Below are 23898 nucleotides of genomic sequence, written 5' to 3'. Positions count from 1 at the left end.
AAAGTCATGGTCTTTTCTATGGAATCTTTTCTATGGAAGTATCAAAATAATAGCATTTTTACATAATACACACTCCTATAGGAAGTGTGGCAGAGTTTATGCATCTCACAGCGGACGAAGAGCAATTAAACTCTCTTTCTAGATTCATGCTAGAGCCTGTTCCAAATAATTCAGCTTTAAAGGGAGCTTACTCATTGGAGTTGAGAGGTCAAGAGGGCCACCTGTGATCATTGGCACGACATTTCTCTGTAAAACATACTATCTTGTAAACCATAAAGTAGAGTGGTCCACAAAAATTAGCACAGCTTTGCCACTTTGGTCTAAGAGGCTTGCAAAACTCAGGTGACCTTTTGATCCCCAGCAAGAGAGGACAGGCAGCAGAGCTATTAGTGCTATCAAAACCTATGCTCTTTTATAATGTCTGCAATAACTCTAAGGGTACTATCTTCTACACAGGCAGGGGATTCTGGACTCTTAGACAATTTTACAAGAAAAGTTAATCTACTGTCTTGATTCAGCCTACTTATATCATATTTTTTGTATAAAATGACCAACGTATTAAAAGAAATGATACATGAGTTAGGTACTCCACATGATTTAGCAGCTAAGAAAGCAGCTTTAATTTAATTTCAGATAAGTAACTTAGAATCTCAAAAGCTATAATCACCTATCTTAGTTGCCTAAGTATGAAAACATTAGAGAATTTGGGGTAATTTAAAGGAACCACTATCTCAGGATTTCTAACAATGCAAAAACAAACGGAAATGCCAGAAAATATAATTCACTGCTGCTCATTAATGGCCTCATGTCAAAGAGATGTCTATATACATATGGGATAAATACTTGTTTGGATAGGTGAGGTCTCAGGCTAGATCTAATGAGGGAACTTGAGACTGTTTCCCTGCTTTGCATTTGGCTCCATGCCGCAGACCCATTCCCTATCAGGACAAAACCTCAACACACAAGATGGTACTGGACTTTCCACGGAAAGGAAACTCAAATACACAGATCAGGCAAGAACTGTAGCAATGCATGGACCAGAAACCCAGGACATGCATGATATACCCCAGCAGAAAAGTTGACATGCATCTTTGAAGGATTAGGAGACTGATTGAAGAAAACTCATTCAGTTTGTAATGTTTAAAGTGCATGTCAAAAGTGAGTTTCCCTTATATCTGCCTGTCACAAAACTCAGCCACTCAGAACGGGGCTTCACAGTAAGAAGTCTCACACAAGCAAAGATTTGGCCATCAACATTTGAAAAATTCTTCAACGTCAACTTTATAGTCAATTAAAAAGGCAGCTAGAAAACCTGGAGCACTGGCATCATGATAGGTACGTGCCTAAATTCAGTGAGTTAAGCTTTTACCCCTTCTTTAATGTATGAAGTAAAGAAATCTCTTGATCAGTGAAATACAATATTAAAGAAAAATATAAATTCTCATAATAACCCAGTATAGTGTACAAGAAAATTTCACAAACCACAATTCTGAGTCCCCAGGATTTCCGGATTCAAAACCACATGAGTTTCAACTTTCAAATCATAATATTATTTCATTATGCTGAAATATTTAGGATGTTGCTACACTTCTTTTTCAATCTCAGAAACAGCATAGAATAAAAAAGACAATCCTCCAAAGAGTTGTGAGCAGAAAGTATTACAGCTCTGCACAACAAATAATAATATCACTACTTAAAACTGGCTACTTTGTGTGCATGTCAAATGAGATGATGCCTGCAAATTTAGAAATTACAGGTTCTGTTGGTTGTTTTGTTTAATTTTTACTCCTTGTTTCTAGTTATGTTCTGTGTCATTGTAACCCTATTACAGTTCAAGTTGTAGGGTTGCTATTAACTTCACATTAAGAAGAAAAAGGCTCTTTTCCTTTCTGACAAGACTCTGAAAGAGTTTTTAATTCCTCCCCTCTCTATATGCATTATTCATAAATATGCATTATTCAGTACCTAATTTGGACCAAAAGAATCTTCATGGTTCACATTTATAGCTGCTCAGAGAAAATGACTTTGTGAGAGACACTGCTAACAATTTCACTGAAAAAGTTATTTTCACTGAGCAAGTGGTCGAAAACCTCAAAGACGTCTGCTCAAAATACATACCAACGTGTGTATTCTCTGTATCAGGATAAAATTAAGAGAAATCTAGGAACAGTTGCCTTAGAAATCTAAAGCAGATTTACTGAACTTTAGTCAAAGCAATGTTATAGGCAGAACAAATATTCTGGATACATTGGTTTAGCAATTTGTTTCGCTGCAAAGTTCTGTTGGAGGATTTCTAGCTACAGGCTACCCCACTTATTTGCAGGAATAAGTGCAGGAATATCAGCTTTTCCCCTGTTAAATCAAAACAAGGGAGAAGAATGGACTTTGCATTCAGAACATTCAGCATATGCTACTGAAAGGTGGCTGCCTTTGAAATTTTATTTCCTTTTTGCTTAATTTGGCATGGCTGGTATGAAATTTGAATAAAGCCATGAAAAGCTTCCAGGAAAATCTGTAATGCTTCATCAGGTGACACTTTCAAGTCTGTAAGCGACAGTTTTAAACCCCTTATTTCTCTTTTTTTTTTTTTTTTTCCTTTTTGTTAGCATGCTGTTGTCAGAAACACCAGGGAATGTATCTATCTCCTAAAGCCCCTAAGGAATCTTAGCTATTTGCTCAGCACACACAGCAGTACACAGTTAGCGTTTGTCTTGCATTGTGCATGGTTACCTCCCTTCACTTACAAACACAGCAATATACTTCAAGTCTACGTACATCTACATCCCCTGTAAAGGTCTTTGATAGTATCAACAAAGTGCACAAGACATGATGAGACAGATACTCAATATACCACGTAACTCAGTGACCCTTTGTAACTGGCACGCATGGCCTTACGCTCTTTTTTCCATTAAGCAGCTCTCCTATAGAAGTCTGCCAGAGCATCACGTAAATCAGTTCAATCCTATTGCTTTAGTTCATTTCTGACCTGGCACTTTCAGTGAATTTTAGCTTGGAGCCACAGAGCCCTGCCTTTACCCTTAGCTCTGCTGTTTCAGTCCAAGTGCAGGTTCAGAGGAGTGACTAAGCACGGTGTTTTGGTAGTTATCCTGAAAGGGTCGATACCTAAAGGATGTGTCTGCACCATGCGATGGGTTATGGTGCATGATTCCCTACTCCAGCACCAGCCGAGCTCGTTCCAAAATGGGAAACGGTATGCTCAGTTCACCATAGTGAATTTGGCTGCTTTGCTGCTGGGACAGAGGCTGGCATCCCACAGTCCTGAGGAGACCAGCTACTCTGCTGTGAGTTGTGAGGGCTCATGGGCTTCCCTACAGACGTTGGAACTGTAAGAGCCCATTACTTCTCGTACACAATGTGCTCTGGCTCTTTGAAGTCACTTTGACACAGCAGTTTTCTCTCTCAGACCATGCTAAGCAAAAAAGCTAAACACAGGAGTGTGGAAAAAGTATTATCTTGAGCACCATAATCTAGGCTCAACATCACCACCTCTTGCAGTGCCCTTGCTTTTTGCATTATTTTCCATCACAGGTATCTACAACAATGTTTTCACACAGGAGAAGCAGCTGGGAGGATGCAGCATCATATCAAACTCCAGGCATACCTCATCTGTGTGCGTGTATGGGCATGGGGCAATGTCAGTAATGCATTTAGTTCTAAATAACTGCCCCCACTTATGGATATGCATCCAGCTGGTATGAATTTGTAATTATGTAATTAATTAAGGTTCAGGCCCTTCCTACAAAAGGTGGGCTATTTCCTCCTGGTTTTGGGAAATGCAGCAACCTGCTTTGGAGCTGCAGCCTATGTTGGTGAGCAACACCCACTGCTTCTATCACCAGTTTTTAGGCAGTGCAGCTATTCTTGATTTTGGCCTTTTTTTTAGAAAAGAAAAGTTAGCCAACACCAGCTTATGCTTCCCAGGTACCTTTTGGTAGTGTAACTGTGTAACTTCAGAGTAGTTTCCATAGCATTTAACTAATTTCAATTTTACTTTCTGTCAACTTGTTATAGGGCTACAGGAAAACTTGCACATTAGCACATTTTCCTATAATAAGGAAATTGGAGGTTTGGGACTCCATGCTACCAACACATATCCTCCTAAGTTTCTCTCTTCTTTGTGAAAAGGTAAAAACCCTTGGGGTTTTTTTGATTCTTATCTGACTTTGCATTAGGTAGGGACAGGAGAGGGAAGTAAGATGGACTGGACTGGAGCTGTTTAGTGTTAATATCCCTGTTTCTGCCATAGTGTTGGCTTCTGCACTTGAACTGAAAGTGTCTAGCATCTTACACAATGCTCTCCAGGGCTCAGATTACTAATAGGCAGATAATATTGCTTTCCAAGAGAAAGGTCTTTGCCTGACACCTTGTGTGCTGGGTTTATGTGATGGGGTTTTGGTAGCAGGGGAGGGGCTGCAGAGATAGCCCCTGCAACACTTTGCAAAATGATAGAAATTGTTGGAGTCTAAACTTCTTTTCCCAAACGTTGAGCATCATCTTGGCTTGCATTGTCTCAGCATGTGCTGCTACCTGCACTGTTTTTGTGAGAAGCCTGAGTCTGGCACTCCACATGCCTTGTGTCCTTCACTTCGCACTCCCCTGAGATGCTCTGCAGACCCAGCTCAGAGTCCTGTCCATAGGTTGTACATAGGGATGCATTTTACTTGACAGGTGTTAATCTTTACTTCTCACTGCAGTCCAAGCATGCTTTCTGCTCTGAACTAACACCCTAATGCAGTGCATTTCTGCAGAGATTCTACCAGCATCTCCGCTTCCTGCATTTTGGTTGAATGATGGAAGCGTACATGCTGAACTCCTTGCAGATGAAACGAACCTGGCAGTGCCCTAAATGTGCTAATGGATGTTCAGCCCAAAGGCCCAGACTAGAGCTAGATCAAAGAAAAACTTCCAAACGGTGTGCAGTGCAGGCATCAAATCTCAGCATCAACAGCTGAGCTTCTGGTACACCACCTTTCTGGCTAACCCAGACACAGCCTTCTGTTACTAATCCTGACTCCAGCCTCACTTGGTTTCTTACCCAGGACTCAATTCAGCTCTTGCAGATGCAGTATCCTGAATCTTCAATTTAAATCACAAAATATTTTCAGGGTCTTTGATCTTTACTTAAAAGCGTATCACTTGTGCTTAGTTTTTTGTGCCATTCCATGTTTCATGATACTGTTTCCTTTGCCTGAACTGTCTGAAAAATCACTATTTGTCAAGTACTTTAGCAGTAATTTAAAAAATAAGATTCCCTTCTACTGGTTTCCTTCCTTGCTTGAAAGAGTACTTCTGTATGATCAGGTATCAACAGTTTCCTTCTGAGTTTCAGCTGGCCCAGACTCAGAAGTGTCCCCGTTTCCACAGTTCACACCAGATGACGCTCAGCAGCCACAAGACAGATGCCCACCACCACCACCTTCCCAGAGTGCTGGAAGGGAGTGGGTCCGCATTGCTCCAGGGGCTCTGTGAAACCCAGCATCGTTTTTGGCAGACAGCCCCACAGAAGGGGCAGCGGACCAGTGGTTACGGGTTGGAGTGAGTGGTGAAATAGGAACCGCTGCTGCCTTCCTGGTAGTTTTTCTCTCCCTGATGATGAGGCATCAAATAGACTTGAGCCTCTACAATGTAACGCGGGAAACAAACCAAAGAAAGATACCAGACCTCGGGAGCAGTGAAAGGTGTTTATACCCATCGCTCACCCCAAATCTGAGGATCAAACAAGGATCTGAACCTCAAACATTACCAAACTGGAGCAAGATGGTAACAACGCCTCAGCTGAGAGGGTGAGAAGGCCCGTCATGGGAGCTGCAGGATGACACCTCGCCCGGGAGGATGCCGGAGGGCACAGGGCTGGCGGTCACGTTGCCACCCTGACTACACACAGAAAAAAATGGGTCTCTGGAAAAGGCCGATGACAAGCACCACATGCCAAGCTCAGACTCCATCCGTGGTGTAGCACTATGTATAGAGCCACAAACTATGGATGGATCATCTGCACTCACATGACGCAAAATACGGATTAGCAGCTTCAGCTTTTTCAGTCTGGATCTCAATAGGGGCTAGTGTTCAAAGGCAGAAATACAGCAGCCTAAAAATAGCTGTCAAAAGCACAAGCTGGAAGCCAGCATAGAGTCTGGTGTTCTTCAGACTTGTGAATGGTGTTGTGAGAGCCTAGGGAATTGTAGAGCTAACTCTCTTAAGGCATTCCTCTTAAGGCAAAAGAGTAAGACTCCTGAGATAGGAAATTAAAACATCAAATTGGAACCTAATCACCTCAGTAGTTTGAGAAAAGAGCTTTATGCCCTGACTTTCATTTTGTAATTTGCACTTGATTAAAAGGAAGATGAATTACACATCTGTGTGACAAGAATTGATTTGGATAATATAGGGGAGGAAGAAAAAGTCAGTTCTGTAGATTGTTTTAACCTATATTTTTTTTCTTTCCTTATTTACAGTGACATACTGATTACAATTTAAAGCAAGAGCTGACATGCTTAGCTTTACTAGCACAACGACAAATTTTCCTCAGTTCACATATCAAGTCTTCTACAGCAACAGGCTTTATAGAAGAGACTGCGGCACCCCAGTTAATACAGTTGGCTGAAATGGTCCTCCCCCTAACAATCACCTCTCTACTACACACTAGAAGAATTAAGAAATGAAAGCTCCTTGTCTTTTCCTATTAGTGAGGATGTCCAAAGTAAACCATAGGTTGCCAGCAGTTCTCCTTTTAGAGTTTTACCCAGCCTCGTCTGAAGTCCCCAGTGTTTGCCTTCCTTCTGCCTTATTAACCAAAGTTGCATACAACACATCCATTCACAAGCTTAACTAGCCAGCGATGCGCTGACAACTCATCCTGTGGCCAAACACAGCATTACCACTTCTTTATTCTGCAGCAGGTCAAGCCTCCCCTGCGCAGCCATGGCCGCAGTCCTCCTGGTCTTCTGCGGGACCGTGCTGTATCCTGTGGGTGCCATCTGAGAAGGGACTTGGTGTAACTCCATCTTGTTCATTGTCCTAAAACAGTATCTGTCTTCAGGCTTTCCTAATTCAACAAGCATCAGCAAACGTTGTGGTGAAATGCCAAGGTGATGTTGGTCTTTCAGTTCCACTTAGAGAACCCTAGGAACAACCATTGAAGCTGTGGAAACAAACAAGGACCCTTTTAGAAAGTCTGAAAGACTCTGACTTATCATATTGCTGTTAAATTGAGACTGGCATCCATTAATCCACAGAAAATTGGTACAAATCTCTTGCAAAAAGAAAGTAGGTGTGGAGGAAATAGCAGCTTTGCAAAAATTGAAACCTGTGTTTAATTTTCTAACAGAGAGAGTTTATGAACCTGATTCCTATAATTAATGCCTACACATAGAGTTCCCTGCCCTGAGTTCCATCCAATACAAACATCGGTTTTCCAGCAAGGGAGAAACCTGTGATATCTACTACAGCAAGAAGGCCAAACACAGGGGAGGAGTGTACGCTACCCAGATGGTGCCGAGTGTACAAGACAATCTCGTTTTCACTCCCGTAACAAACACAGATACTTTTAGTAGGTTTCAGTCTAGGTCAAGAATGGGTAAACAATGGTGTATTGGCCAAATATGAGCCTGCAAATTCATTTCATAGAACTTCTGATGTATTTATTTTCTGACTTATATATTGTGCCTATGAAAAGACTATATAGCTCTCAGCCAAATCAATGAATAAATACATAGACAGATGAATAAATTTGTCCAGTTGATTTAGGTTTGTCCCTTCCTGTCTAACAAGGTGTCTCATTCTTTCTTGTGTTGCTGCTGTCATTCCTTCATCTTTCTCCTGTACTCTCACTACTCCTTTCCACCACATTTTCCTCTCTGTATTTTCATTCTAAGCTGGATGCAAACGCAAACCCATTTATTCTCAATTTATTAAAAACATTAAAAATGTTTATGCAAAGTAAATTCTCCCTATACAAAACCAGCTTGCTATTTATAACATTAAATACCTAGTATAACAGTCTATCTTAAAAAAGTTCTAAAAGCAGTGCTTTTTTCTTACAACATTCATTTGTCATTGACATTATCCCTGTTACAAAAAGCAAAGTAACTATAAATAAACTAGTCAATATCTTAAAAGGGAACACTATTAGAGCTAGCTATGGAGTGCTTGGTTTTTCACTCCCGAGGCTATACAGCAGTAAGCCCTTATTAAAGTTGTGTTTTCTGAGATTTAAGAGAACTGCATGAAACTCCAAAGATCTGTTCCATGGCTTGCATTTTTAATATGTCATGCACTTGTTTACATGTAACTAAAAAAAAAGCCCTTTTCAGCTATTGCAGTCTGGCTATCAGAGAGGAAGTTCATCAAGTATTCTCCTATAGAGATGTATTTTTATAACATCAGTCAATCTGTAATCGGGTCTAGGTATAAGGGACCAGATAAAAAATCTAAATGTCTGAGTTCTGCCAATAGTTTGTTACTTTATGATATCGGGCAAATGATTTCACTCTTCCTTAGATACATATGTACAGTCATCTGTGCCTGCTACCAGAATTTAACTAATACCGTACTAAATACTTCAATAATGTCTAGTATAACAAAGTTTGTTCTAATGGGAGCTTCCAGCCTGAGATTTCAAATGCTATGGTAATGCAAACAGATCAGAGTCAAACTGAAAATGCATATTTCCTTCTCAGCTGTGGAAATAAATGTATTTGTATTGTATCAGGAACAACACCCCATCACTTCGCATGGTAAAAGACTGGCTCTTTAACACCATGATTTATTTAGAAAGGAAGCAAATGTTCTGGATAAGCAACTCACTCTTCATAAATATTAACAGTATTAACTATCAGGCAAGATAAATCCATGGTGCTGTAAGTGAATCTTACTTCAAGGTCGAAGCCATCCCTCTGGCTATTGCTTGCAAAATGTACAAGACAGAGGAGCTGTACACATTTGTTTTTTCTACCCTATTTCTCTTTCTGTCTTTTTAAATGATTTAACTACCCTAGGCTCAAACATGCACTTATAGATGAGTTTACTTTCTAGGTGGCTTCTCTCAGCCTCTTGAATAGGAGGAACTCCCTCTTTGAAGCATACACAAACCATCATTTAATTCTAAAGAAAAACATTGGCAAAGCAATGTCAGTTTTATTATGTCATTTATTGCTGGCTATATTATGGCAGTTTGAGGCAAGGATTACTTGGCATTTATTTACAGGTAATCCACTCAGATCACTGCTATACCAAATGAGGACAGCGCAAGGTTGTACTAATCTAACTTTTTTAGTTCCAATAAGCATTTCATGGAAGAAAACTACAGAGTGAGACTAACATATAACTTCCATAAATAAATAGGTCTCTTTTAGCTCTTACATTGAAAGCTATTAAGTGAAAAGTAGGGAACCCAAATTGCTGAGATTATTCAGAAGTACTTGGCAATTGGGAGCACCAAGCATCCATCTCCTGAGTTTCTCTAAACTCTGCAGAATTGGGGTCTATTCACACATCAACCCTCGGCAACTCAATTCAGTGAAATCAAAACTGAGTGTTGATGAAAACACAAAAATAATGTCATACATTGAGATCTGCTCAGCCATGTCAAGTATATTTCTAGAAGACTTACTATCACTAAATGTGATAGAAATAGTAACTTCATTTTTTCAACATTGCTAAACTTACAATCTGAGTTGTCACACATAACTTAGGAAGTAATGGACCCAAGATGTTAAGACACAAATATCCTGAATACTTTTTGCTAGTTTCCAGGCACATATTTTTCTAAACAGGTCACACACAGCTCCTGTGGCTCCCCAGGTAGTGTCACTGAGCACATCATGGGATGTGTATCGTGAACATCTGCCTAGTTCATGACCTCAATCATAGAGAAGTGCTAGAACCCAAGTAAACTAGTTTTACAAACATTCCCGCAAGAGCTGCAATACACAAATCACCAGAAGATTGAACTTTACCTGTGACAAAGAAACAACGATTTGGCATGTGCAGAACACAACATGCTGACAAAAATAAAGAGCAACCTCCAAGTGGGAGTGGGGAGACAGACATGAATGGTTAATAATATCTCTCTCCTATCCATCCTCATGGGAAAAATACAACACTTAGCAAGTTATCCCTATCTCTGCAATATTTCTTTCACAAAAAGTCTGTTTTCTTTAATAGCTGGGATGCATACATTAGAGTCACTGGCATGCTCTCCTAGCACTAACTCCGCTGTGCAAGCAGATATCTTGCACTGAATAGTTTAGGGGGGCTTATTTGAAGGAGTGAGGTGGAGAGAGATAAAGAAAACTAATAACTCCAGCAGTTCCCTTCAATCACCTTCTAAAAAGGGTCAAAGTGCAACTGCCCTGAAAAATCCAGGCCATGTCTAGCTTGAATTCCTCACATTTGTAGAATTCCAGACACAATTAGAAGACCAGTAATTACAGGGAAATGACCATGTGCAGTACAAGCAGCAATTATCAAAACCATTGCCAAGTTTACATCCCGTGGATGCACACTTTCTTAAGTGAAACAGCACCAGTAAGTGAAGCTGTGCCAGCTAAGGAGAGCAAGACAGGCAAAGAAGCTCTTTGGTGTGGAGCCTTATCTCCCTCGGGCTGCCAAGTGGTGCAGGAGATTCCACAAGGCTGAAGTCATCTGAGCTAAGAGAAGGTGGGAATGCATGGGAATGACACCTTTATTAACACCAGTTTCCAGCCTGAGAGGAAGCAACTGTACCAGTTAAGGAGTTATTTGTACCTCTCTTAGGCTCTTCTCCTCTCACTCTTTCCCTAAAGCGTATTATCAAAAAAAAAAAAACACAAACAAAAAACAATTTAGACTAGAATAATCCACTTTTTTCAAAAAGAAAAAAAACCAGCAGAATTTTGGACACCTTATTACTGCTGACAAGAACATGAAGAGAACATTTCACAGTATGTGGCGAGCAGAAATTTTTAATTCAAAGCATGTAACAGTTCCATGAAAAAAATATTTTTGGCATAGGCTAAAATGGTTACAGAATCCTGCAAAACCCATACCAGCCATATACATACTGATGTGACAGAAGGAAAGCTGTCACCAGCTGCAAGTTTCACTTGAAACCGACTGGTTTCATACTCTTAAATTAATGTATACAGAGATTATTCATTGAACGCATTCAACTTCTATGTTATGCCAAAGAACTGATTTTCTGCATTGACAGAACTACCAGGAGACACACAGTAACAGATTAAGATGCTGGCTGCAATCCACATTTTGTGTCTCTAAATGGCTATTGAAAGAATTGCGAAAGGTACAAAAGAAAGGGTTTGGGGTATAGAAAGTATCTCCAAGAGGCAGACATAAAGACTCAGCTTACCAAGGAGAAGAGTGACAGGTGACACAGCTGTAGCACAGATACATCATAGGGAAAAAGAGCAGGCTCATTAATCAAAGAGCATAATCCTCAGTGGTCAGAAGCTGATGCCAGATAAAGTAAAATTAAAAGTAATCACTTGTTTGGACTTTGTCAATCATCAAAAAAGAGCTATCAAAGCAAACCTTGCTTAATTTCAGATCAAAACCGGATGCCTTTTTGGAAGGCATGTTTAATTTAAACAGGAAGCACTGAGTTCAACATGGATAACGGGATGAAGTGTAGCAGCTTGTGAAATACAGAGAGCAGACCACATTATCGGCTTCCAGCTTTAGGCTTTATGAATCCCAGTGTTTTTTGCTGGACTTTAGTCATACGCTGCCATCAACAGTTCTTAATGCATTTCACGAGGCCGTCTGGACCTCCACTTATGTGCCTCCCTGTACTACACATTCTTTGCATGAAAGTTTCCTCAGTCCGTGTCAGAGGCAACTTGTTCGTTCACTAAAAATTGATTTGAACAACTTTAGCAAAAATAAAGACAAATAAATCAGCTGTGAACCCTGTGGCTCAGAACCTAATTTTCAAAATATGCGCAAGTTGGTGACATGAAAATCAATTTCCTCTGGAATGTGCTTTTCCTCAACAGGGGCTATTTCAATGCCGATGTGCTCTCTCACACCGTTGGGTTTGGCTGTGATACTATTAAATGGAAGTGGCAAGATTATTTTTTCCTCCCGCAACGGATAAAACCCTTCATTTTCTGAAGTCACTGAGCAGGGTTTAAGGTCTGGAGGTGGGGTTAATAGCATTAATATGTGTATTTTGGAAGAAACAAGACCTGAAATTTTCAATGTAAAAACCAGGGAATATTAGATTACAGTGATTGAGAAAAGGAGTTGGGAGAAGATTCAGTCAGAGACTTGGAAACAATACTGCGCTATGCTAAAGCTGTAAGTGCCATTCTGAGCAGCAACGAACCAACCAAACAAAAAAAAACCAAAACAACCAGCTGTGAGTGCAGTTGCAAGGGAACAGGGTGGAGGGAAAGAAAGCCCCATCCCTGCTGTGGGCTCCCTGCCACCTGAGGAAGGGGGCACCACAATGCAAAACACCCCCTGCACCCGGGGCAGGCAGAGGGGGCACATGGGGACAGTAGAGCCCTCTGGCAAGCTGAGACCCCCGGTCTCATGTGCAATCTCACGCACCAGCCCAAGAGAGTTTGTGCTGACAGTGCGTTTTCTGATGGGGCTGAGGGTTGCGTGTGGTGCTGCTTATGGATACAGGACATATTCTTAACCAAATGTTTGAGATGCCACTCTTGAGATCTGGTCACAATAGGAGAGAGTGGAAAATGAAAAAAAAAAAAAAAAAAAAAAAAAAGACGGAAATGGGAGGGAGAGGAATATTTGATGAGAAATCTTTCCTGTTCTCCCTGAGCCCACAAATCCTCAGGACCACCCTGAATATAAGTGAAAACATGCCAAAAAGAAAAGAGGAAATGCTTTTCACAGAGCAGTTACATTTCACCTCTCAGCTTTAGAAATGCCAGGCTGCCATTTTCAGACCTTATACAAGAACATAGCTTTTCACCCTCAGTTTCCATTAGTTACAAATCATTTTCTGTTAGCGATTCATTTTAAAAAATTGTGACAAAAATCAGCTCTCAGAAAACATCATCAGTCATATCCACTCCCAGGGGCAAACTTGTTTTATCCCATTCTAAATCCTGGTTAGTAAACAGATCCATAAATCCATTTTGACAACGTCATCAGATTAAGCACTGGCTTTTTGAGGGGAGGGAGAAGGGATTGGTCAGGGCAAGAAACAACTTTAGAGGAATGACAGAAGCTTAAATTTAAAAATTAAAAAAGCCTTGAATTGAGACAAAACATGAACTGTTTACAGAAAAATAGTTATAAGAATTCTACACCAACCTGACTTCTCTATATTCAGCAGCATTTGAGTTGGGCCTGTTTCCACCAGGAGTAAAGGTTCTTCCATATTCTATATGGGGAAAAAAAAACTCTTCCAATTACACAGCTAATTTTTTGTGTGTGTGTGTCAAATCCAATACAGAAAATCAACCTTCTTCCTTTCTTCATGCACCCGAGGGGAAAAATCCTAAGCATAGTAGTTTCCTTTGGTTGAGGGCAAGGATGGAGCCTGGGCTACACAGCAGTGGGATCACATCACCTGTGATCTGAGTACATATGCTTCGTGAGGCACTCATATGGAATTGAAATACACACGTCCTACATCTTTTCATACAGCAAGGGGCTACATGACATTTTCCATCCTAAAAGATTTGTAGAAACTTTTATAAAAGACAGTTTCCTGTTTAAAACAATAGAAGTGTTACAAGAAAAAAAGTCCTGGACTAGAGAAATCGCCTTTTGTATGCCATGAAGTTTAGGTAAACTTGAAATTTTCACAAGTTTGTATTTGTCCTCATATGCTTTTCTAGGGAAACTCCGAATCAAGAACAATAAATAAACCAGGAACATTTGGTCTATGCCTATAACAGTAAACGACACAAGGGGATGCTCCCAGGCAGTATATAATTTGGTTGTGTGTGTCATTCACTTCTGGTGTGGATTTGACTTAGGCTACAGGGAACCCACTTAAACTATTTCCAGGCACAATTTGGAAGTTAAGTCAAGTCCATTGCTAATAGGTGGTCTGCAGGACTGTTTTGGAGGGTAAGAGTTTAATAGCACAGCTATGAGCTGCTCCACATATATTGGCCTCAGGGCCAGATAATGGCCTGATCCTGTTGAGTTTACTAGTCTAGACTAAAAGTGCCAGACCAATGCTACTGCTAAAGCACAGCACACTCTGCGAGCAGCACTGCTAGAGCTGCCTTTTCTTTAATCAGAAGATGAGAGTCTCCACTCTGAGTTATGTTAAGCTCTTCCCCCAGTCTCTCCCATGCATCCCAGTGGCTCCCACATCTCCTAGGAAGAGGAAGGAGGAGAAAGCTCAGTTCTCTAGTCCCTGTGCCCATGGACCTCACACATAGTCCAAACCACTCCTTGGCCAGCAGTTGGCCAACTTCACTGTTTCCCTTACTCCAAGCAGCAGAAAGCACAACAGGAGTAACTCACTCACAGCTTAAATAAAAACAGTTACGTATGCTAGGGAGGTGATTATAGTCAGACAACATACATTTTCATTTTACTGTTTACAGTAATGTTGGACATTATGCACAAACCCTTTTTATTAAATGTATGATATTTTGATTGACTAAGCAAATGCCTGTGAAAGATATGAAATGCCACACTGAGATTTCTGTGCAAACACTATATGCCTACATCTCTGCTGTAAATTTCCTCCTAAACCAGTTTTGCTTTCCCTTACAATTCCTCACTGCCAAATAAATGTATTTCCAGCTGTATCTGTGGGAAACAAATAGTGTCAAGCAATGACCAGCTAGGAAATGCACACCTGTCATAAACTAAAGAGCATCTCATGGGATATATTGTATTCCATTCCCAACTTACCAAGAAAGGATACAATGGAAAAAATGGATTGGTGTCAACTACCAGATGTTTTCAAGCCTCTCTAATTAGGTAAAAATTAAACAACTGCTATGTTCTATATTATAGATATTTTGCAGATGTGTAATTCACATAAACATACAGAGTCTGATTTTCATTTACATTGAGGCCTCTTTACACTGCTTTGGCATCACAACATCACTTAATGTTGGTGTAAATTATATACATTTGCATTTTATACTCCTTTTATACTACGAGAATATAACAATCAATTGCACATATCAGGATCAGGCCAACAGTATACTGGGGAAGACTTTAGCAAGGAGTCTTGAGGGACACCAGAAGGAAAAAGAAATCTTATTCTCCTTTAGTATTTATATTTCATGTAAAACAAGTCCCCTAAGAATGAGTTAGGTTCAATTCATCTGTAATGTACATCTTTGCAAATGTCATTGCGTATTTAATTGTAACTGTGATTAATTTGCTCATGAGGAACACAAAATGTTGAGCTGTGTTTTCTTTACCCTCTCAGACCTTTTCCCCATGCACCGTGCAAACCCCCACAAGGTGAAAAAATCAGGAAAATAATGATCAAGTAAATCCTGCTTGTACCAAAACAACAGCAGTTTCTCATCTTCCAGATTAAAACAAAAGAGAAATTATCATTAGGCAAGGTAAAAGCGTAACGCTTTAGTAAAAAATCTAAGACCGAACTAAATGAACTACTTGTTCTGCTCCTAACAACGAAGGGGAAAAAAAGAGTTCCTGTGTTCTTTCATAAGAAGGCTGGTTTAGTTTGCTCTTGGCAGAGATCCTGAAGTAACTCATAGATGAAGAGTCATAAGATGAAGGCACATAAAATTCCGCTTACGGAAACTGAACGTAGCTTATACATATCTTCACCCCAAGTAATAATTACCAGAACTCTCTACAGTTAAATACATATTTCTAACCCAAATAGTTAAGTATTTTTTAAAAGAAAGAATATCCATTATACAAAGAACTAAAGACAGGAACATGATTGACAATGCTTATCAGCATGTCTCCAACTATTTCAAACAAGCTTTTCTCATACTGCTCAGTCTTGGATGCCTGTATTAGTACAGTGACAACAATGCAGTCTCTCCACCAGGGACTCTGCTGCTGAAAAGAAAAGCCTGATATACCATATGCTTAAGAGTAAAAATGCCTGGACTGAAAATTATTATTACTACAGGAGATTAGACAAACATATATTCACAGTGTATCACTTTGCACTTGGACAAGGCTGAAGCATGGTTATTAGTGTATTTGATTTCTTTCTCAGCGTTCCTGAATCATTATTTATCGTTTAGCCACCTGGCCTGATTGTTAATTCTTGTTAGAGATGGGCGGGCACACTGTGGGCTTACAGTTACCATCACTTTTGGTAAGGATTTTTCATTGGTATAGGTTGTATCTGTCTAAACGATATCACACTAGTTGAAGTTTTTTGTCCAGAAACCCAACAAAAGATCACACAATAATCCTTATTAAAATGCTGCACTTTTTTTTTGGCTGTTACGAATTGCTCAGAAAAAAGGAATAGGAATGTGAATGTTAGTCTTACCTGCATGTTCAGCCATATTTGGCAGACAGTTTTGTGAACTGCAGTGAAGTCTGGTCTGGATTTCTTGTTTCATTTCATGTTCATTTTGTGAATAAATTCAAAGTTACAAGGAGGGAATAGCTTTTAATCCACTTCAGTCTGCATGGAGCATGAGGATGAAGGCTGCCACCTGTTCATGGACAGCATATGCAGAAGTAACCACAAATATGGGCTGATAGGCCAAAGAAAGCCCAGAAGACATCAACATTTGGGCTACAAACACCATTCCAGTAATCCAAGATAGTGCATAATGTGCATGTTACCTTAGAAATCACTTCTATGTCTTATTCTGCTTCAAGTAGTCTAAACTGCAGGATGTTTAAAGAGCGTCTCTTCCCTCCTGTTCTGCATTTCAGTCTCCATGTTAATCTGTGTTCTCAATACTTTATTTTCATAACTTTTCTGTACCTTTACTCTTCTTTGCTTACCAAATATATCTCCAAAATTTTCTGTGATATTTTGTTCTACCACTTTTTAACCCTTTTTTTTTTCTCCAAATCACCCTTCTTACTTGTGGAAGAATGGGGATACTTTCACAGCACAATGCAGTGTTGTCCAGATGCACTTGGGCAGGCTCTGGACTGGCCAATCTGCATATGGATGCAATAGCATGCACTACCAGACTTGGTTTTATTTGCTAGCTACACCCTAGAGAACTGTTAGCGTAGCTCTGCTGCTCATAGTGCCCAAGCCATGGCGTTTCATGCTAATGCAAACATTGCTGCACCACACTGCGTTAGCACACAGTGCACACATCTGCCTCAAGTGCTCAGCCCAAGGATCACCTGTGTGTTTTCTTGAAAAAAATAAACCCTCCCAGTTCACTCAGGCATGAAAAAAGCCACAAGTGTATGATGCAGGTTGAGATACAGGTCACAGGACCAAAACAAAATACACAGGTTTCTCTCCCTCTAGATCTTTCTCTGTACAACACCAGCACTGAACAATTCAGTGCTGGTAACAAACAGGCTGCATCCATTGCAACAACTTTGTACTCAGAGGAGGCATTGAACAGGGCCAAGCCTGACAGCTGCATGTTTCCTCACCTTTCAGCAGAGCCCAGTAGTTAGGTAGGATGTGTTAGCCAGATCTTGCCCTAGGAGATGTGGTCAAGAGGATCACAAAGAAGGTGGGAAGGGGCTGCAGCATCTCCATCCACAGCAGGGAGCATGCCGAGCACCCTCACCTCCCAGGCTCCTGAAGGATGCTTCCAACCTGGCCCCACTCCGCTCAGCTGCACATCCCAAGGCCTGCCTGAAGACAGCAAGCTGCTGCAACAGGATTCCCACAGTATGGAGACCAAACTGAAATACACAGCTCCTTCACATAGAGAAGGAGCATTTTCCTTCATTTTCCACTTGTCCAACAAAGTTATCTATGCGTGAACCTGGCAGACAGAGTACCAACTGGTCTGGAGCTGCTGGAAGCTTCTCACAGGCATCTCCATCACTGAATGGCTTTGGGAAATATCAGTAGGGCTGTATGGGATGGGAGCCAGGGTAAGTTCAGCGGGTATTCAGGAAAGGGAGTTTACCAGCAGTGTTGAATAGTGGGGACAGAGACCTTAATCTCTCCCTCATGTCTGCCAGTCCAACCATCCAACCATCCAACAAAATATTCGTCTTTACTACAGCACAGGGACAGCCCTCACCTCCTCCTATGACCAGAAAGACCTTTGTGCTGTAATTAGACTGTCCTTACCCTCCCACACACATTAGACGTCCTGATTCCCTTCCTCTCTTCCTCCTCACCATCCCACCCATCCTCACCAAGGAAAGCATTTCCTTCCTCCCATAACAGCCCTCTTTCTTCCCTTGGTCACCCCTCACACCACTCCTTCCCACACCCCCGTATTTCCAGTGGCTGGCACAAATGGGGAAGAGGTTGGCTGAAAGTCCTCCTTGTACCATAGGGAGAAGGGAGCCAGAGCCAGGAGGGTCCCACAGGTTGGACCTGCGGATCCTGCTGCCCTACCAAAGATGGGCACCAGTGACCATCCCTCCAGCAGCACCCGGCCCCCTTCAGTCTTCCCTCTGCAGCAGCACCAGCATCACCAGGCATTCGGTGAGCAGATACTCCTCCAACAGCCATTTTTCAGCAAGAACACCACAGGCAGCCACCATTTCCTCGCTCCCCTTCGTCTCTGTAACCTGCTGCCTTAGGCAACCACACCGTGTCGGGAGCCCTATGGTTTCACTTCCACCTGCTCCTTTTCCCAGCAGCTCGCTGAGCCCCCAGCCACCCAGCCACCTCTCCCCTGATCTCCCCAGATGGGCCAAACTGCTCTTGGGGGCCCCAGAACAGACACGGCTTTTAAGACGCAGCAGCAACACCAACAATGAAACCATTTGCAAAGGGGTTTAAGTACATCTGGTCCTTTAAGGAGTCCATAGCACAGCCCCTCCAAAGCGACTGAGGGGACAGAAGTGAGGAGGACTCAGAGGATCCCTGTGTCCCATATGAGCACCAAACACATCACCTAACCTCAGCTGTCCTAATGGCTTCGCTTCCCAAACACGCCCTGGGCCTTGTAAAACAAAAAGAGTCATTGGACCGTGGGCCTCACCTTAAGGAAGTTTACTGTTGATCTGTAATCTCTCGGGTTTTATCTCTGAGGAAAAAGCAGTGGCACGTCTGGAGGAATCTTGGTCTAAGTCAATCCCTGCAGCCCTGTTTGCTTAGCCCCGCTATGTGCCTCCTCAAGAGTTAAACTGTAAACAAGCCAGCTCCCACTTTGAATAAAATTCAAAGAAAGTCTTTCTCAAGCTGCACTGGGATTCTAAAGAGTCAGAGCAAAAACCACAGGCTCCGGTCCTTAGAATGGGGAATTAAACAGGACATCCCTTTCTTTAATTATTTTTAATTTTTTTGTTAAAAGAGCAGTCCAGTTCTGACTACAGCAATATTTTTATTCTGAATATTACCATTCCTACCACAAAGGAGGAACTGATGGAACTTCTGCTCATGGTTGTAAAGCAACTTGTATTGACTGGGTCAATATTGAATTCCTGAGCCTGAATGCTATCAGTGAGTCAGGACCTCTCAGAAATCCTCTCCTCAAAACCAGGGTATTTCACAATGTGTGTAAAGCTGAATGTCTGAAATGAAGCATTCAAGTGCAAAGAGAGAGAGATATTGGAATGTGGTCTGAAATTATGAACATCTTTCTATTGGATTGGTCACTTATCACACATCACCTCCCAAGCAAAATAGACCACTCATCTTTTTGCATAAATATTTATCTTCATCATAGCACTGCTAAGCTTAATAAAATTTAAAAAAAAATTCTGAAGCCTGCATTACTAAATCACACAGAGGAAACAAAAATACAAAGATTTGACAAAGAGTGTTTTACCTAAGCTTGTTCAAATTGACAAAACAGGTGGATGTGTGAGAGCTGTAATTATTATAAGCAATGTTTGAAATTTCTAATCAATCTACAAAATAAAAGTTTATTTGTAAAAGGTTGTTGAAATCTTCAAAAAAAAAAAAGCAGCTGTTTAGCAAGTTCAACATGCACGGAATCAGGAGTAAAGGATTTTAAACTGAAGCAAATGAGGTTCAAATTAGATAGTAGGTACAGTGAAGCAGTTGTAAAAGATCGCCTAGGGAAGCTCAGAGATCTCTATCTCTGTAATTCCTTAGATCAGGTGAGATAAACTTGAGAAGACTTGTATAATATATTCATCCAGCCTTCCTTGGCTCAGGAAGGAACAAATATTTTGTTCAGCACAGATCACTGTTCTTTGTTATCGCAGCTGCAGTATTAATTTTTAATCATACAGTATTTATTACATAGTGCTTAAGAAACACATATTATCTGCTTGCATTTCCTCATTGACAGATAAGGAAACAACAGAAAAATTGTCTCATTATAGCCTTTAACAAATCTACAGCAAAGTTAAAGATTCAGGAGTTTCAGCACTCATTGTCATATTCACTAATGGGATGTAATAGTGCTTCATAATAGGCTAAGCAGATTGTGTTCTAGAGGCATTAACTCAGAATTTTCTTGCTATGGTTCGTTTGTTTCAAACAAAATATCGTTTAAAGCAAGCTTTATTTGTTTTACCTATAGCAGCTGAACTTGCATGGATATTCCCTCTGCCATCACCTTGATACAATGTAAGTCTCAAGAGACTTCTACTGGCAGCTACATGAGCTGACTGTGATGATGCTACATGTCTCATGCAATGGAATAGGGAAATGAAGAATTCAGTTTTTACAGGAAAACTTTAGAGGGGAAAAAATTTTTTTTAAAGCTCTTTTAGGGACTTGTGCATCTTTAGCACTTCTCTGAAAAAAGTACATTTTTCAGATTTTATCAAAGGCCTTCATAAAACTGCCTAACATCAAATCATTAAGAAGAAAAATATTTGTCTTTTTTTGATCCTGAGCTTCTGCTTATTTTTTCTAATAAAAAAAGACTTAGGTAATATGTTGAAGGCTTTGATTTTCACACAGAATTATTATTAGGGGTCGACTCAACTGCATTTGTTTTTTAGAAAACAGAAACAAAAGACCCACTTTCAATACATGAAGTTCCTCTTAGGAATGGCTCCTAATGGATTTATCATATTTGATAAATGAATCGTGATAAAACATACCAGAAACAAAATACAGAAAACTAATGATGAATGGTGCACAGATAATGAACTTGTGAATAAAAAGCTTTGAAAGCAAAAGCTAAAATAGTGAGAATTGAAGAGCTATTAACGGGACATATGGAAAGTTCTGAGATAAGATGAAGTAAACCTGAAATACTTACAAGCGTGCATTAAAAGCGTGGAAACAACCTTCATTCTCACCAACATCAGTTTAGAGTCCTTCTGGCTACATACGGCCTAGGAGTATTTTCCTGAAAAGTATTTTGCTGAATTGAATGCTGGGAGATGAAAAACCTCAACATTTATTATATTATTAGAAACCTGAACACTTTGGATCTGTCTATTTGGCTACATTTGTCAAGAAGCATAATGCATTGGAAAAATAATTTGAAAAGTAAGGAACGTTTAACCAACAATGACATTGTTTTCCATTTTGGTTATAAATGTTTTAAGGCGTTTCTAGGTTTGCTGTTAGAGTCTTTCTATATTAGTATTATCATCATATCATATCATATCATATCATACAATATATATTAGCATAAGCAATATATTTGTTTGCATACACTGTGGTACATATTTCGACACTTACATTCAGCAGTTTTCTCCAGGTAACGCGTTAATCATAACTGTACCCAAGCTTGTACATTTGACCTTTTTTCAAAAAAAAATGCCTCTGCTTTAAGTTGTACTTTGTAACTATTTCATAAGACACCTCTCGTTAAGAGTGATGGTAAATAATGTTCCTAGAAGTACAAGAATGGTCTGTGTGGAAGCTGAGGTCTGTATCTGTACAAGGATCAACTCAGGTCATACCGTATCAGTAGTTTTGATTCCCAGGCTACACTTGACAAAGCTGAGTTAGATACTTAGGGCCTTAAGGAAGGAGGAAGAAACTGATGCTCAGAAAAAACATTCACACAGCCAACATGCTATGGATGTTCAACTTTCAGAAGTCCTATGCATATATGGGATCACGATTTGAAATTCCAACAAGGACTGAGCTCCCCCAGAACATACCTATGGACACAGGAGCGTTGACTTACCCCTTAAGAATACTTTTGGTTTTGTAATAAAGTCAGCAGTCTTTGCAAGACGGTTAGAGCATTTCTCCATTTGAGCTTTTTTAAGCCACACCTCATATTTTGCCAGAGACAGTCATAACCAGACATTCCATGGCTGGGGAGAGAAACAGAAGGACCAACCACTTTCCATCTCTCACATGGACCAGGATAAAAGACATGTATCGGGCAAGCAGAGACCCAACAAAAAAGCCCACCATGATTCTTCAGCCCAGCAGCAGGGAGATGAACCTTTGATGGGGAGGAGGTTTGGATCCCAATCCCACTGCCAGAAAATGTTTACATACTTTAATCTAATCATTTATTAATTCAAAACACACAAGCAGTCCCAAAGTACAGAGAAAGCCAAGTAAACGAGATGAATAGCAAGCACCAGAGCCCGTGAACTACAGAACTCGCCTTTAATTGTTCCTTTTGACAGTTTATTCCGGAGTGTTTGCACATACAGATTAGCTGACAAGATATGGGTGCTGGCTTGAATAAGGAGGAGTCAGATGATCAGTGAGGCTTAACATATCATAAATACATAGGGCCACTTTTCAGGAAATGATCCGGAAAAGGATTCTTACTCTGAGTCACTGAGACAGTAAGCTAGGAACAGCCCACACATTAAAAAAACAAACAAACACACACTCAAAACCAAACGAGAACAGACAATAACAGAACAATAACATTAGTGTAAGACATTTCCTCTTCGCTTCTTTTCCCTTCTTTCTGGTGCTGTCACTAATGCAGTAACATATAAGGTGCTCAGCTATCAGAGATTTCAGCAAAGGTTGTGTATTTTATCCAAAAAGCTAACAATAACAAAAAAGTGTATTTAAATAAAATTCAGGCCTTCTAACCAATGAAGAAAAGACAGAAAAGTGAGGGTTTTAGTATATCTTCAAAAATAGATCCTGGTAACAAAAAGCTACATTATAATTCGTGAGCTATGACAAGAAATGGATATAGGTGGGTATGATGAAGTAAATTGATTGTTAGGCAGACAGGTGGAAGAAGAGAGAGTAATAAAGTATATATCTTCTCATTTTGTACTCTTACAAACATACAATGTCTGTGGTAGTCTCCTCCTTTACTACCACCAGTGGCAGTCAGAGCGGTACATCACAGCAAGGTTACCAGGAGCCGCAGCTGGAGACCTCTGCTCCAGCCATGAGAGCAGCAACTTGTGAAGAGAAAAGCGACCAGCTGAGGGACAGAACAAAGGACGTGATAATTCTGAAACCCATCAAAATAAAAATACACCAGTTTGTAACATAGCACATTTCCTTAGGCTCTACTGGGAAAGGGAGGACTAGAAACCAGCCTATCAATTTGTCAGCACAACTCTCTGATAAAGTTGACTGCCTCTGATCTATAACTGCATTTTAACCTAGCACTGTACTTTCTATCAGAAAATCTCAATGGAGCATGGAAGAAACACCAAGTTCAACTATGGAAACAGGAAGTTCGAGTTGAAACAAGACAAGCCCATGACAACCTGCAGAAAACATTGTATATGTTATTTTGAGTTAATACATTGAAGGGATTAAGCCAGGTGTTCTCCTCTGGTTTAGCTGTTGCGAGAGTAGAAAAAGAGGATTTATTACTGTTATTGTTATTATTGAGCCAGTCTAACCTGTCATGCAGTAAAGGATTATTTCAGTAACCAGAGTCATCCTTTGCCTCCTGCCCTTCCCTTCTTACGTATCAAGTTGGAGAGACATCCTCTTTGATA

The sequence above is a fragment of the Tauraco erythrolophus genome, chromosome 1 (genome assembly GCF_009769465.1).
Source record: "Tauraco erythrolophus isolate bTauEry1 chromosome 1, bTauEry1.pri, whole genome shotgun sequence".
In the NCBI taxonomy this organism is placed as follows: domain Eukaryota; kingdom Metazoa; phylum Chordata; class Aves; order Musophagiformes; family Musophagidae; genus Tauraco; species Tauraco erythrolophus.
Note: the sequence above shows the minus strand (reverse complement) of the source record.